A 17,222-nucleotide genomic window follows, 5' to 3' on the forward strand; every position below is an offset into this window, starting at 1 on the left:
ATATTTTTCCAATTGTTTGTTTTCAACTTTTTACATCCTTACGCTTTATATGTGTTTTATATGGTTAAATTTGATTTATTTTAGCCAAAGTGGCAATGTCTATCTTTTAATGAACAAATTTATTGCTCTTGCATTTAATGTGATTACTGATATAACAGAACTGATTTCTAGCATATTTCACTGTGCTTTCTGGTTGATCCATTTTTGGATGCTTCTTGCATCTTATTTCTGTTCTCTATGACTTTTTTTTTGCTTCTTTTGGTCTTTTATTTTTCTATACAATTCATAATTTACATAACCTATTCCAATTTTTTAACTGATTACCATTACAATTTTCCCATGGGCACAAAACTATAAATCAGTTTCTTTACTCTCTTCTTGAAAAATTAAAAGAATTTAACTCTGATAGTGTCTCTCCTGGTGATAATGTCATTCTCTAATTTTGCTTTTCTTTTCAAAATTGACATATCGTTATTATCATGTTATGAAGACAATGTTTGCTTGCCTGTAACTCTATGTGTGCGTGTTTGTGTAATCCTTTCTCATTCTGAATCATAACTGACCAGTGTGACTAATAAGATATAGCATAAGCAATGGAATGTGACCACCAAGGCTAGGTCATAATGACATCTTAACTTTCACCTTGATGTCTTGAATCATTTGTTCTGAGAGAATCTGGCCACCATGCTATCAGGACACCCAAGAACTATGACAGAGGTTTGGTACCAGTACCAACTTTAAAGCCATGTGAGTGAGTCACCTTGTGACTCTAGCTACAGTTATTTTTTCATATGACTGCAACCCCAACTGGCACATGATGGCAACCTCATGACAGACCCCAGACTAGAACCACCTATCCAAGTCATTTCCAAATTCCTGATTCACAGAAGCTGTAAGAGATAAATAAGGATTATTGTTTTAAGCCACGAAGTTTGGGGCTTGTTACACAGCATTAGATATCTAATGTATTATCCTTATCAATTTCTTTTCTCACAATTATTTTTTGCATTTTCCTTGTAAGATTATTTTCTTTCTTCTTGAAGAAAATCTTTACATGTTTCTTTAGTGAAGCTGATTAGTGGTAAGTGAACTCAGACTTTCAGTATCTGAAAATGTATTTGTATCAACCTATCCTCTTTTTTTTTTTTATTTTTTGGTGGTACGCAGGCCTCTCACTGCTGTGGCCTCTCCCGTTGTGGAGCACAGGCTCCGGACGTGCAGGCTCAGCAGCCATGGCTCAACAGGCCCAGCCACTCCACAGCATGCGGGATCCTCCCGGACCGGGGCACGAACCCGTGTCCCCTGCATCAGCAGGCAGACTCTCAACCACTGCACCACCAGGGAAGCCCCCTCTTTTTTTTTTAAAACAAGTTTGCTGAATATTCAATTCTAGTTAACTGTTATTTTCTTCAAAAATTTTATTCTGCTATCATCCGGCTTTCAGTTTTTTAAGAAGCCTTTGTAAGTAATTTGTTCTTTCTCTCTGGCTACCTTTTCCCTCAGGCTTTCTACAGATTTACTGAGTCTATATTTCTTTTTAAATTATCCTGCCTTGAGCAAGCGGTGCTCTCCGTGTCTTTGAGTCTGTACCTTTCATCAGCTCTGGCAAAATATCAGCCCCCTTCTTCGTTCTATTTTTCCTTCTGGGACAGTGATGTATTATATTGTTAGACTGTCCCCTTCAATTATTATACTTCCATCTTCTTGTTTTTCTATGTTGTGACTTGGGTAATTTCCCTACCTCTATACTCCAGTTTTACTAATCCTTTCTTCACTTATGTCTGTGTGTTGTTGAATTCATCCATTAAATTTTTTATTTCAATTATTATTTCCTTATAAAAGTTCTATTAGGTTTATTTCACATATGCTCGTTATTTTGGTTTCAAAGATTAACTTGAGGTGTTTACCCCTATGTTCTATTTTCAGGAAGAGCAAAATTGACATTTCCTACTTTCATGTTTGGTATGAGTCACTAATGGAGGCATCTGGACTAACCAACAGTTTTCTTTTGGGAAAATTTTAAATCACATTGAACAAGTATAGAATTACAAAGATTTTCTACTTTTATTTACATTTTGGTAAGTTATATGATTCTAGAAATGTCTATTTTATTGGACACATTGGATTATTTCTTTAACCAACTTCTTCGTACACTTTTCTAACCTATTAAATGTTTTCTTTTAAATATCTGATATTATTTTTGTCTTCTCTTCTTTCATTCTCAGCCAATCTCACCAAAAATGTATCCATTTTATTAATCTTTTATATTTCTTTATTTATGAACTTATAATAGTTCTTGTATTCTACATTCTTTGGATTTAGTTTGCTGTTCTCTTTCTAAATTATTAAGATGGAGACTTAGATGATTAATTGTCAGTTTTTCACCTTCTTTAGTATATGCATTTTTTTTTTTTTTTTTTTTTTGCGGTACACGGGCCTCTCACTGTTGTGGCCTCTCCCATTGCGGAGCACAGGCTCCAGACACACAGGCTCAGCGGCCATGGCTCACGGGCCCAGCCGCTCCGCGGCATGTGGGATCTTCCCGGACCGGGTCACGAACCCGTGTCCCCTGCATCGGCAGGCGGACTCTCAACCACTGCGCCACCAGGGAAGCCCAGTATATGCATTTTTAAGGATGCAGATTTCCCTCTAAGCACACTTTAACAGAAAACTGCAAGTTTTAAAAATGGTATTTTATTTTACATTTAATTAAAAATATTTTCTCTTTGCCACTGTGATTCCCTCCATGGCCATGAGTAACTTAGAAGTATATTTCTTAGCTTTCAACATATGGGGATTTTCCAAACTGATTTTTTTCCAGATTTCTAGGTTAATTATACTGAGATTAGAGAATACAGCATGTATCATTTCAGTTCTTTGAAATTTGTTGAGATGTGCTTCGTGAGGCAGCATCTGATAAATGTTTTAACTGCCCCATGTGTCCTGGAGAACTGTATTGTACTGTTGTTGGGTGGAGTTGTGTGTGTGTGTGTGTCTATTAATGAGTATTTCAAATGTTTATTTTTTACTTAATTTTTCTCCATGTTCTGTTAATTATTGAATGGTTTGTGTTAAAAAATCATCCATCGGGCTTCCCTGGTGGCGCAGTGGTTGAGGGTCCGCCTGCTGATACAGGGGACGTGGGTTTGTGCCCCAGTCTGGGAGGATACCACATGCCGTGGAGCGGCTGGGCCCGTGAGCCATGGCCGCTGAGCCTGCGCGTCCGGAGCCTGTGCTCCGCAACGGGAGAGGCCGCAGCAGTGAGAGGCCCGCATACCGCAAAAAAAAAAAAAAAAAAATCCATCATTTTGAATTTGTCTATTTCTCATTTTAGTTCTGTCAATGTTTGAGGTTCATTCAGATTATTGTTACATCTTCCTGAATTTTAGCATTATGAGTGTCTTCCTTTACTGCTAGTAATGCTTTCTGACAGCTATTTTCACCTTTCTTTTGGTTACTATTTGCATGACATATCTTTTTCCATTTTTCTTGGCTTCCCCCTTCACGTGGGTCTTGGACCAGGAATTCTTAGCTGCCTTTTTGGTTCTCTCATTCCTATAAGCTGGTACACATGCATACTTACACACAGACACACACACACACACACAGACACACACACATGCACACAGCCCTGCAGCTTTGCTTCTTATCCTCTCCAGGATAGTGGACCCAAATCACCTGGGAATTACCAGAAACAAAGCTATGGATTATTTTTCATGGTTCCATTTCCTTTTTCCTCAATTATTTTTGCACATATTTTACTTCTTAAACATTTTATACATAGTTACTTTATATTTTTTATCTAATAATTCCAATATATGAAGTATGTAAATCTAAATATTTTTGCTGCTTTTGTTGACTCACCTATGGTGAATTGTTTTCTTGAATTTTACATAATTTTTAAACCTACATTTATATTTAATTAAGCTTATTTCATGGATTCCTAAAAAACTGTAATCAGAATGCTTTCTTCCAAAAAGAATACACATATTTCTCTCTAAAGCTACTTGAGACGCCTTTGTGGATTCCACTTTATATTACAAATGTCAGAAAAACCTTCACTCCCGACTCCTAATATCTGATTCCTGATTCCATTGTTTGTTTGGGCATCTGACTCAAAAGCGAGTCCCACCTTCATGTGTATTTTTTCCCCACTGCTTACTCTTCTAGATTCCAAATTCCTCAAGCCGAGAAATATGTATATTAAATATACAAACACTTTATTATAATTTATGCACGATTTGCTTGCATCAAGTAGGTGGGTCCTTGAGAGTCAGTCATGTGCCTTATCACTTGGACCCTAACCCCTCCCCTCTCAGTCCTCAGTCCTCAATTCCTTTGTCCCTGCGTTTTATACCAAACAGGTCCATATTTCTAGGGAAATTCTCATTAAAAGAATTAATTCCAAAAAATTCTTAGGAATTTCCCAAAAAGTGCCCAGGAATTTCCACATTGAAAACATTCAAGAGCCCACTTGTACTATCTCATGCAAAGACTTCAGGTTCTTCCTACTCCCATCAAATATACCATTGATTGATTGTCCAACTTACAGTGGGAGGATTCATCATTAAAGTGTAGCTAAGATTCCATATTGGAAGGGTACAAGAAAAAGGGCAGTCCGGGAAGCTCAAGTATAAGTTCAATGCAGAGGCTATTTCATATTGCTAGGCTGCCTCTAGCAGGAGGATGGACTGTTTTAAAAGTCTCAGTGAACTGGTAAGATTTTAGGCTTGTCTTGAAAGGCAAGTTACTATGACCATCTGCTTTGAAATCCGTGTTAACACTAAAGGAAAGATTTGAGCTAAGATATTCTAGGAACCAAATTGTCCCAGTGAAGGGGGGCGCTACTTATACATCTTATTTCCCTGCAAATATAGAATGCAGCCTTGGTTTTTGGTAAGACACCCTGGGCAGTTTTCAGGGAAAAAAAAAGCTAGTTAAGATGACTTAACTAAAGAGGTCTCCTCCCTTAGTAACCTGCCTCACTGCAATGCCTATTTATGTCTTTCTTTGGAGTGGTTTGAACAGAATTCCAACCTAATACCATTTCTGCTTTCAAAGGACATTATCTATTCTAGACCTCATTTAGCATGAGGATAGAGAAACACAGATAAATGTCTTATCAGGCAAAAAAGTAATTTCATGTTCTTGCAGTTCTTTTCTCTGTCTATTCAAATGCTAGATGCCCTTTCATCTTCTACAAATGATTTTCTCTTAATCCGCAAAAAGTAGTTCATTCTTTCTAACAACATCATTATATTTTGAGTGAATTATCCCAGAACAATTAAGAGCTGTTCTCATGTGACACACTTATCTTTGGCTGTTTGTTTCAAAATTTGATTCAGCTGTGCCCTCCACTGTTTTCTCATTTTGTGGAATGCCTTTGTCAGTGTGGAGGAAAGAAAATAACACAGTAGGGGGCAGGGCAGAAGTCACAGTATTGTAAGACATTATTGCCTTTGGAAACAATGTTCTCTATTCTAGTTCAATGAGCTAATAACAATGCATTACTTTGTCAAAAGGCAGTTGTTACTATCACTGCAACAAAACATCCTGTAATACTAAGCTATTACTGTGACACTTTCGGATAAATGAAGAAAAAGATTTTTTTCATCAAATCTTATTTTGTCATGTGTAACATTTTCATGCTTGCTTTTAGATATTGTATTTTATAAGAGCCAACCTATAAACAAAAGCGTGGACGGTCCTCAGTGTGCACACTTAACTCTATTGTTTGAACAAATTGTATGACTTTAGATAATATAATTTCTCTAATTCACAGCTGCGGCATCTACAGAATGGAGATTTGTGGAGTTGACTAGGAATATAAGTAATGTGGCTAGCTCAGAGCTTCACACCAGGAGACACTGAAAATGAGGGAGGCATTATGACTACTATTAAACAATCTTAACCTACATTAAGGTTTTTGCCCCAGGATTCCATTAAACCAGGGCAATAAACAAACAAACAAAACCTTCAACCATGCTGGGTGCTGTGTTTCACAGGTTTACCTATAATTAGAAGAGTAAAACTCTTCTTTTTATCTTGTCTTAATGGAAGCCTTGAGCAGCAAAGGTATATAGAGACTATTTTCTAAAGTCCTTTGAGAAAACTATTTGCCCACTCAGACATTCTCTGATGCTTGTGACGTGATGTATTACTGATATCCTTTTCTGACATCTTTTAGTCGCCTGCAATGGAGATAACACTAAGAGATAAATGTGAAGTCAGCTATCCAAGCGCAGAGAAAAAAGTCACATTTTTACATTATTAAGCAGAGCCCTAATCTGGGTTTGTTGTCACTGCTGAGTAACATAGCACAGAAAAATCTCCTGTTCACCGTAGTAAAATAAAGGCAGAGCAAATTCTGTATGTTAATTCATTAACACTTCCTTAAGAAGTGCCTGCCATGAGTCAGAAACTGAATTAAACGCTGAAGACACAACTTTAAGATGTGGTGTCTTTCCCTAGCCCTCAGAGTTTAGCTGGGGAGACGTGCACATTAAAAGAACATTAAAGATTTCCAGTCTGGACAAGAAAGAGGCTGTAGATTCATTTCTCCCAGCTTCTTTTTGCCAAGTATAGCTATAAACCCTGGAAATAATGCAAGAGGCAACGGAAGGAGAACTCTGGATGGTGGAAAGAGGAAGACGAATTTGTTTGTGATCCTACAACTAAGGGAAAAACATAGTGGCGGGGGTCTTATAACCCTCCACCCAACAGAGAAAGGCTACTCAGCCCCTCGTGCCAGATCTCCCATCAGAGAAGAGAAGGGAGCCCAAATGAGCTCATTCCTCCCCTGGATTAAACAGGAGTTCTAGGAACACCACCAGGCAAGCAGGGCAATGTATACAAGGGTGAGAGATCAAGACCCACTCTGGAAATCATCAGGCAAGGGACAGGATCTGCTTCCACATAGACAACCTGGGCAGCCAGGCGACACTGCCGGGGAAGCCACAGCAGGCAGCCTGGTCGGAAAGTCTCTTTGTCCCTGTAGACCTGAGACTCCCCTCCCCCACCAAGAGATTGGGTGAATGGGCACCAATGGCAAAAGGGATCCAGCTACATTAAGAGTCTGTCCCAGAAGAACGTTCTGTCCCTTGGGGAGAGGGGGAGACTCTCACCATCTAGAGGCACCAGGCAGCCCAGCTTTGGGGGACTCCTATCTCCTCCTCAAGCACTGGAAGGGCCCAGTGGGAGCCCCAGTGACACCAGATGAACCAAGCAGACAAAATGGCACTCTAAAGGCTCTAAAAATTAAATTGTCCAAAAGAAAAAGAACATAAGTGTGAGTGAGGATGTAGAGAAATTAGAGCCCTATACGTTGCTGGTAGGAATGCAAAACGGTGCAGACACTGTGCAAACCAGTCTGGTGGCTCCTCAAAGGGTTAAACATGGAATTACAGCATTAAATATAGGATTACCCAGCAATTCCACTCCTACATATACACCCAAAAGAATTGAAGTCAGGCATGCAAACAAAAACTCATACACAAATATTCATAGCAGCACTGTTCACAATAGCCAATGGGTGGAAACAATCCAAATGTTCATCAACTGGCTATCCATCAACAGATAAATAAAATGTGGTGTATCCGTAGATGGAAAATTATTTGGTCGTGAAAAAGAATAAAGACTCATACATGCCACAACATGGCTGAATGTTGAAAACATTATGCTAAGTGAAAGTGCAAGTCACGTGTTTGAATTCCATTTATGTAAAATCTCTAGAACAGGCAAATCTATAGACACAAAAGTAGATTAATGCTTGCTAAGGACTGGGAGATGGGGAGACAGGGAGAGGATTTCTAAGGATACAGGTTTCTCATTGTGATGAAAATATTCTAAAATTGACTGTGGTGATGGTTGCACATATCAGTAATTATATTAAAAACCACTGAAGTGTACACTTAAAAAAAAATTGAATTGTCCTTGGAACCACAGTCTGCAAAGGTAAGCCAGGAGCTGTGTGCTAATCCCAAGCAGGTGACTGTCTGCTAAAATAAAAGATTTAAATAGGACCTGGAGTCTCCTAACATAATTGTTGAAAGGTTGATACAATTAAAAGAAACTATCATACTGAGAAAAGATGATCAACCAATGCCAACACCAAGATGAATCAGATACTGGAATTATGGGACAAGCAGCCTTCATAAAAACGTTTCAATAAGAAATTACATATTCTCTTGAAACCAGTGAAAATCTTAGCTGATCTGTCACAAAGATATTTAAGAATATAGCAAATGCCCTTAACTCGCGGAAGTAAGGCAAGGAGGAGTGACTTTTCCCCCTATAACTTTCTGTATGCTTTGAATTATTTTCAATGAGCATGATTTTTAATAATAAAATTAAAACTAAAACATCATAAAATTAACTAAATTCCATTTTGAAAAGTGAGAGAAACAGCTACCCCATGCCCCAGTACTGAAATGCCTTCCTTTTCTGGTAAGTAGCTAGTGTACTTTTTAATGGTTTTATATTGAAGTCATGAAAAATTGAGTTGGTGGTTTTCCTTATAGAAAGATTTATGAGCCACAATTTCAAAAAAAGAAAAAAAAAGTACATCGCTTTCTAGGAGCAAGTAAGTTCTATGAAACTGGCTGAGTTGAATTCTGATAGTGCCTATGTACTGCACTGAATGACCGTGTTCAATGTTTGAGGGAATAGAGGGTTAAATACTTTTCTTTTTTTATTTTTAAATAGTGTCTTTTTGCTCTTTACTATTTTTGTATGTCTAATTTATTAGAAATGCTGAATATTATGATTAGAGGAATATTTGTCCTCTGCATCCTATTGTGATTTGGGTAACAAACAAGTGTGGCAGCAACATTTTTTTTTTGAGTTATCACCACATACAAGGCTATAGGTACACTACATTCAGCTTTAAGAAATTATCATGTTTTTTAAAAAACTACCACCACTTGGGAACAATTTTTATCTAGTTAATGATGTTGAACTCAGAATAGAAAACATGGCTAGAAGTGATCAGTATTTACCCTACTCTTTTTCCTGAAGAAGCTTCAAGCTGAGTTCCACACTTTTGACTTAAATAAGTGGCATCAGCAGAAATCCTGGGTATCAGCGCTCCTACAGAATAAAAGGACAATAGGAAGGGAACCCTCCATGTTTTTTATTTTGTTTTCTCATCTGTATTTGTTACCTTCGAACTTTCCAAAGATCTGACCAACCATGGTGTGATACTGTGATTTATAATAAGAAATACAAATTTGGTTTTCACCCCATTCCCGACACACAGCTCTTAAAACCCTCGAAATTTCCTGAGTGATGAGAGAGATAAAGTGTCATGTGTATGTTCATTAGGTGACTTTTGGAAAGTATCTAGGTCACCTAAGGCTGGGGGCTGGTTGTCAATGGAGCTAACAATGTGATTAGAGGGTTGAAACTTTCAGTCTCACCCACTGATTGAATTCAATCACCAATGGCCAATGTTTTAATCAATCATGCCTATGTAATGAAGCCTCCATAAAAACCCAGGATGGGATTTGAAGAGTTTTGGGGTTGGTGAACGCGCAGAGATGCGGGGAGAGTAGCGTGCAGAGAGCATGGAAGCTCTGAATTCCTCCCCACACCTTGCGCTACACATCTCCTTCCTCTGGCTGATCCTGAGTTATATCCTTTTATAACAAACTGGCGATCTAGTAGGTAAACTGTTTCCCTGCGTTCTGTGAGCCATGCTAGCAATTAATCAAATATTCATCAGAGGGGGGTTGTGGGAACCTCTGATCTATAGCTGGTCGGTCAGAAGCACAGTTGACAAACTGTACTTGTCACTGGTGTCTGAAGAAGGGGTTGTCCTGTGGATCTGATGCTATCCCTGGGTAGATGATGTCATAATTAAGTTCAATTGTAGGACACCAAGCTGGTGTCAGAGAATTGCTAGGTGGTGTCAGGAAAAAAAAACCACACATTGGAACTGGGTACAAAACCACACGTAGTCATCAGAAGAGCCACTCACCTAAGCAGTTGTACCTGTAGTTACATGATTGAGAGCCAAGCTCCCATGTCTGGCAATTAGAGCACGTAGAAAGGCAATATCTATCCCTCTTATTTTATCAGGAAGCAACAGAGAAAATAATAATAATGCAAAATCTATTTTTCTACTAACCTGGAAGGCTGTGCAGAAAGCAGAGGACTAAGAAAATGTATGATGTACGCAATGCCAAAATAAGTGAGGTTGTTCATCGCCAGCGAGCTGCCACTCCTGTCATAGGCATCCGTTCTTTCTTCACGGCGGCAGCAAGAGCCTCTGCTTGTGCCAAAAACATCCTAGCTATGACACGCACATGCAGATTTCAGCGTTCCTGTTAGAGCAAAGTATAAATGTAAAAATTAACCCCAAAAGGGACTTGTCACCATCAGGGAGCATGAATATTTCAATTTCTGGATCCATCAGTTACTGGGAAGACACATGGTGTCTTAGAATAAAAAAGTTATTCCGGAATAACTCTCTCAGTCTAAAGTGACAGAGGTAAGAAGAGTTGTCATTTTTGGAACTTAGAAACCTATGAAAAACAATCTTTTGTTAGGTTTATAAAATGATTCCAATAATACAGAAGTGTTGAAGGTTATACTGTCCCCTTGCCATCTCCCCTCCGGCTCAGTTGTTATTCCCCAGATTTAACCGTGTTAGGTTTCATGACTTCATGTCTGGAAAGATATATGTACTATTCCATGTAAATGATCCTTTCATTTACACAAACATCTGTGTTTTACAATTTTTTAAATTAACTGATATGTTGGTCAACTTTCCATTTAAATAGTTAAATCTACCATTTCTAATCACAATTGCAAAAATAGCACAATGTATGAATATTACTAATACTTCTCTTTTTGATGAACATTTTGTTGTTTCTGGATCTGAAAATCAATGAACATCTTTGCATTTAAGTAAAACTGTTAGATAAATTCCTGTGAGTAGGATTCTGGATCACAAGAAATCTTGGTATTTTAAAATTGCCTTTCAACATGATTTGAGAGTACTTACTTATTCTAGCCAACACTGGCTATTATAGAACATTCTAGTGTTTCCAGTAAGATAGGGGAAAATGGTGTCTTCTTGTTATTTAAATTTGCATGTATAGTTACGTGTTAATTTTAGCATTTTACCATATGGCTGGCTATTCACTATTTGTTATTTTTTTCTGTGAAATGTTTCATTTTTATTCATTTTTCTATTGTGAGAACACTTTGTGTAGTAAGAAAATATGGCATTTGTCTGGCATAGATTTTATACTTTGCATACATTTTCCATAGTTGTCATTTTTCTTGCAACATGAAATTTTTTTGTAATACCAAATTTATACTTTTTTATGTGGTCCAATTTATGACATTCCCCTCTCAATTTCTAAGTTAGAAAGAGTTTTTTCCATTCTAAAGTTTTTAAAAAGTAAGGTTATTTCTTCTGGTCTTTTTAGAATATCTCTTTTTAGTTTAAATGCTTGTATATCTGGTATTTATTTTAGACTAAAACTTCCAGTAGGGATTTAGCTTTAGTTTTTTGAGAAGAGTTATCCAAATGGCCCAATGGAACCTTCTGAATAATCTATCAGATGCTCAACAATTTTAAATATCCTCTTCACCAATATCTTGATTATTTCTATGTGTCTGTTTCTGAATTTCTTTCAATTTTCTTGATCTATTTATGAACTTATACCAAATTACTTTAGTGTAGCTTCATAGTACTTTTAAACCAATAAAAATGACTTTCTGCTAATTACTTTTCTTTATCAGACTATCCCAAGATGTTCTCACATGCTGATTATTTTACATGAATTTTTGCTAAGTTAAAAAAATCTGTTGTTAGTTTAATTGAGATATAAATGAGTTTATTGTTTAATTTTGGGAAAAATTGCCAATAGGAATTCTGTTTTTCTGTCTAAAAACAGGGTATGACTTTCCTTTTATTTAAGGCTTACTTCATATCCTTTAGTGAAATATTAAAATTCTCTTCATATAATGTCTGGATATCTTTAATTTGTGTTTATTCTTAGATATCTTATCTCTGTTGTTTTGATGATGACAGTCTCTTCCCAAAATGCTGATAAAAGAAAAATGGAGAAGATATGATTTGTGAACTTGAGAAGATCAGAGTTGAACTAGGAGTTTACAAACAAGTAAAATAGGGAAAATAAACACATGCACCAAATGATGGGAGGATTCAGAGGAGACAGTGTCCATCTCTGCAAAATAAGTTTCCTAATAAAATGCATCATTTGATCTAGATGCTTAAGAATGAGTGGAGTCTCTAAGTCAATCAAAGATTAAAGAACTTTGCAAGTAGAAGGCAGGGGAAATGCAAAAACAGGGCAATGAGAGAAGAAGGCACTCCTAGTGAGATGCTCCTGCTGGAATGGCAGGATGGCTGGAGCTAGAGATGTGTGGAAGGGGATTAGAACTGAGCTCCCAGGGCCATGGTCTGGGCTATACATGCATAGTCAAGGGTCTTTCGTTTCAAGTTAAGGAACTGGAATAGATTAAATGTGTCCTATATTGCAAGAGGATTTAGGTAGCTGTGAAGAGGTTTATCCAAAACAAGGAGAGACAGGTGGCAGGGAACGCCAGCAAGGGGAAGAAAGGTCAGGTTTGGACAGAGAATTTGAGGTCTTGGAAGCATATCCCAGTGGTAGCAAAGCTCCTAACATAAAGATGATTCTCATCAAATATTGAATGAATTAAAGAAAAAATAAATGGAAAAGCATGAATGCTTTGAAGTCAGGTATTTCCAGAAGTGCATAATGTATAATAATTTAATCTCAAGGTTTAAACCACTCATTCTATAAAACCAACAGACTTCCAAGAAGCGTAGTATTTTGCCTAATAAGCATGACAATATTAAGGAACTAGAATCTGGAACAGAGCTCTGTTTTGACATACAGCAGTAATTAAGTAAACTCATTAATGTTTCAAAGCACTTGGGACAGTGTTTGCACAAACTAAGTGCTGTGTAACTGATATAACTGTTAAGTAAATACTGAATGCCTGGATGCACAGGCCCTGGATTAAAAACAGTAAAGTAGCCAATGTTTAAATCAGACCTCAGTTCCCTCTTTCTGAACTACTTACCTCTCTCTGGCTGTCCCCTGAGTTTGACTCATGCCATCTTTCTAAGTTCCAAACATCTCCATTAATCTGCCTTTTTCCCAAAATATCTCACAGAAAAGGATGTATTTACTGCAGGAGTGTGTTCAGGAACAGAGGAAGGAGGGAGCTTGTGTCATTTGACACATGAAGGAAAGCTCTGTGCAGCTGGACCATTGTGAACTACAGCAGGATGATGGGCAGAGACGGGCAGGGCTCAACTCAGGCCACTTTTAAGGAGTTCGGAGTTTCTTAAGAGCAATGAGAAGTCAGTAAAGGGAATTAACTAGAGAATTATGTGCTTAGACTTTCATGTAAAAATGATCCTTTCAGTTCACAGCAGAGAAAGAGATCTGAAGGAATCGAGAGCAAATGAGGAGTAGCTGTTCCTGTAGTCAAAGTAAGAGATGATGATGGTTTATACTATAGGAGGCTCTGTGGAAAGGGAGAAAATCACGAAGAGGAACTGGGGACCCATTCAGATGGAGAATTGAGGAGGGGGCAACCTCAAGAATGATGACTAAGTTTTGTGCCATGAGCAACTAGGTACCATTTCCCAAGATGGGAAACTTTGGAGGAATTTCATGGAAAAGAACATGAGTTCAGTTGGTTATATGAATCCAGAGTTCAGTAAAATCTGTGATAAAGAAATATGCTTGGGAGTTGTATCAGGCCCGTCTCACACATCCTGTTACATCCTTTCAACCCCACCTCTTACTCTAATCAAAGCTGCTACAACCACCACTGCTATCCCCTCTCATCCAAGTTCCAACCAGATACTTGCAGGTCTAATCTCCTAAGCCTTAGCCTTGTATCTCTTGAGGGCTGCCTGAGGCTCGTATAGGAACCCCCCAGAATGTGAGGGAGTTAACTCCCGTGACGCCATCCTTGATCAATGGGAAATAGAAGCTGATGAATAAATACTTCTTTTTCTTCTCCCCTGGATGGGCAAATCTGAGCTGCATTTTGTAAGGCTGCTCAGAAGATCTCAGAAGGATCCAGCACCAGTTGCCGCTGCAGAAGTGGTTAACTTGATAACGCATCTTTCTGCTGGTTTTCCTCCTTCCCTGTCTTGCTCGTCCCATGCCACAGCCTGGAATAACTTTCAAATAAACTACAAACCTTTGCCTCATTCTGCTTTTGGAGGAACCTAGGTAAGATAGGAGTTATCAGTGGGTAAGTGGTAATTCAAGTGCCAAGAGTGGAGAAGATCACAGAAAGAGAGAGAAAAGAGTAAGCAGTCTTCAAAATCTGATATTTACTGATTGGATAGAACTAATAAAGAAAACTAAGCAGAGAATCCAAAGAGGAGGGAGAAACAGTGAAAGAGAAAGGGAGAGAGGGAGAGAGAGGAGAGGGAGGTATCAAGGAAGGCACAAGAAAGGAATATCAAAGTAGGGAGTGGTCAGTTTTGTCAAATATTTCTGAGATCAGGAAAAATAAAGACCAAATGTGTACAGTAGATTTGGCATCGTGGAGGCTAATGATGCTCATAATTGGGACCAGCATTTTATTTTATTTTTTTTAACAGAACACACGTTTAAAAGAACACATGGAACTGAAAAATGTCATGAAGAACCTAGGGGTAAGACAGGAATAAAGACACAGACCTACTAGAGAATGGACTTGAGGATATGGGGAGGGGGAAGGGTAAGCTGTGACAAAGCGAGAGAGAGGCATGGACATATATACACTACCAAAGGTAAGGTAGATAGCTAGTGGGAAGCAGCTGCATAGCACAGGGAGATCAGCTCGGTGCTTTGTGACCACCTAGAGGGGTGGGATAGGAAGGGTCGGGGGGAGGGAGACGCAAGAGGGAGGGGATATGGGAACATATGTATATGTATAACTGATTCACTTTGTTATAAAGCAGAAACTAACACACCATTGTGTATACTCCAATAAAGATGAAAAAAAAAAAAAGATCTTCTCAGACTGGAACTCTCGGTATTGATAAGCTGTGAATAAGCAAATAAGCAAGGGGGCTTTAAACACCCCTGGAGTCACATCGTGCTGGGGACTCTCTCTTTGTGAGATTGGTTTTTTCTGACGGCTTTTGGCACCGCAGTGCTTGGTTCCGGTTGAGGGATACTTGAGAAGCTGGACTGATGAGTCTACTGCTGATTTCGACATTTCCCAGCATACATTCGCTAACACCTGTTCCAAATTTAGGACAATGTTTAGCTCAGTTGTCATCTTCAATCTTGTAAACATACGATGGGCTTCTCATCTGCAAGAGATTAACCCGAAATTGAACCTGCAATGCTGTCTTAAGGTAATGACTGTATACCAAAAGGAAACCCTCTTGCACTGTTGGTGGGAATGTAAATTGATACAGCCACTATGCAGAACAGTATGGAGCTTCCTTAAAAAACTAAAAATAGAACTACCATACGACCCAGCAATCCCACTACTGGGCATATACCCTGAGAAAACCATAATTCAAAAAGAGTCATGCACCACAATGTTCATTGCAGCTCTATTTACAATAGCCAAGATATGGAAGCAACCTAAGTGTCCATCAACAGATGAATGGATAAAGAAGATGTGGCACATATATACAATGGAATATTACTCAGCCATAAAAAGAAACGAAACTGAGATATTTGTAGTGGGGTGGATGGACCTAGAGTTTGTCATACAGAGTGACGTCAGAAAGAGAAAAACAAATACCATATGCTAACACATATATATGGAATCTAAAAAATAATAATAATGGTCATGAAGAACCTAGGGGCAAGATGGGAATAAAGACACAGACCTACTAGAGAATGGACTTGAGGACATGGGGAGGGGGAAGGGTAAGCTGGGACAAAGTGAGAGAGTGGCATGGACATATATACACTACCAAATGTAAAATCGATAGCTAGTGGGAAGCAGCTGCATAGCACAGGGAGATCAGCTTGGTGCTTTGTGACCACCTAGAGGGGTGGGATAGGAAGGGTGGGAGGGAGGGAGACGCAAGAGGGAAGAGATATGGGAACATATGTATATGTATAACTGATCCACTTTGTTATAAAGCAGAAACTAACACACCATTGTAAAGCAATTATACTCCAATAGATGTTAAAAAAAAAAAAAAGCACATTTCACTCAAAAAAAAAAAAAAAAAAAGCATTTTGTGGGAATTTACCTGGTATTTTAACCACTCCCCAGTTGATGTGGGTTACCGATACCAAACACTTTCTGTTAGAACAAAGGCAGCAGATTTGCTAGAATTCCTCCACGCGTGTTTTACAGCTAAGGTGACTTCAAATTCTAGCTTGACACCACCACAAAAATACCACCTTTTGTTTCCCAACAAAATCCTGCCTGATTATCATTTCTAACAGTTCATGGTAATTTTTCCCTGATTTCTACAAAAAGCTGGCAGAGTACTTGGAGGAAACGCTCATAGAAATGTAGACATATTTTGAAATATAAGATTTCTCAGTGTCTAAGGTAAAAGAAAGAGCTCAGTATTGTATTCTAAGGCTATGGTTATAACTTTTGATGGAATATAATGCTAATAAAGAAAAATTAAATTTTGGACTAAGAGAAATCGTTTTGATATTTCACATGAACACATTAATGATGAACACGTCAACTCTTGAACTGAAATGCTTCAGTCCCACAGAGACATGTTATTAGGATGATCAGGCATCCTTAATAAGAACAGCTAATACTGTGTGCCCAGCATGGTTTTAATGCTTTACTTATCCTGAGTCTAAATTTTTAAAATAATTGTATGAAGTAGGTATCATTCTCTCTATTTCGTAAGTAGGGAGACTGAGATATAGGAAGTTTAACTAACTTGCCCAGGTGAGCAGAGCTAAAATGTAGCAGAGGTAGGATCCAAGTTCTAATAACCTTGCCTCAAATCCATATTCTAAACCCTGAGAGTAAGAGTGAAACATAAGGAAGCAAACAGACCCCTTAATTCCTCCTTTATGTATGGGAGCTTTTCATATTTTTACATGTCCAAAGCTAACAGTCAAAAGCAAGAGAAGTTCAGAAACCAGTCTAAGGTAGCCCATCACTGAACACACAGAACGGAGGACCCAGTGAGATGACTGACTGATGGTTAATTTCAGCGGTTATCAAATCTACATGGCACTACATTCAACAGACTAGAAAAATCAAAC

At 38.2% G+C, this 17,222-nt stretch overlaps 1 long non-coding RNA gene across 1 annotated transcript in view; it reads right to left on the reverse strand.

The window, feature by feature from the left end:
• LOC132413848 (uncharacterized) overlaps positions 1–17,222 on the reverse strand; it is a 105,906-nt gene that overhangs the window by 23,861 nt on the left and 64,823 nt on the right. Inside the window, exon 3 of the long non-coding RNA XR_009516831.1 lies at positions 10,127–10,322. This is a non-coding gene — a long non-coding RNA (uncharacterized lncRNA). The remainder of the gene's footprint in view (positions 1–10,126; positions 10,323–17,222) is intronic.

The sequence above is a fragment of the Delphinus delphis genome, chromosome 18 (assembly GCF_949987515.2).
Source record: "Delphinus delphis chromosome 18, mDelDel1.2, whole genome shotgun sequence".
In the NCBI taxonomy this organism is placed as follows: Eukaryota; Metazoa; Chordata; class Mammalia; order Artiodactyla; family Delphinidae; genus Delphinus; species Delphinus delphis.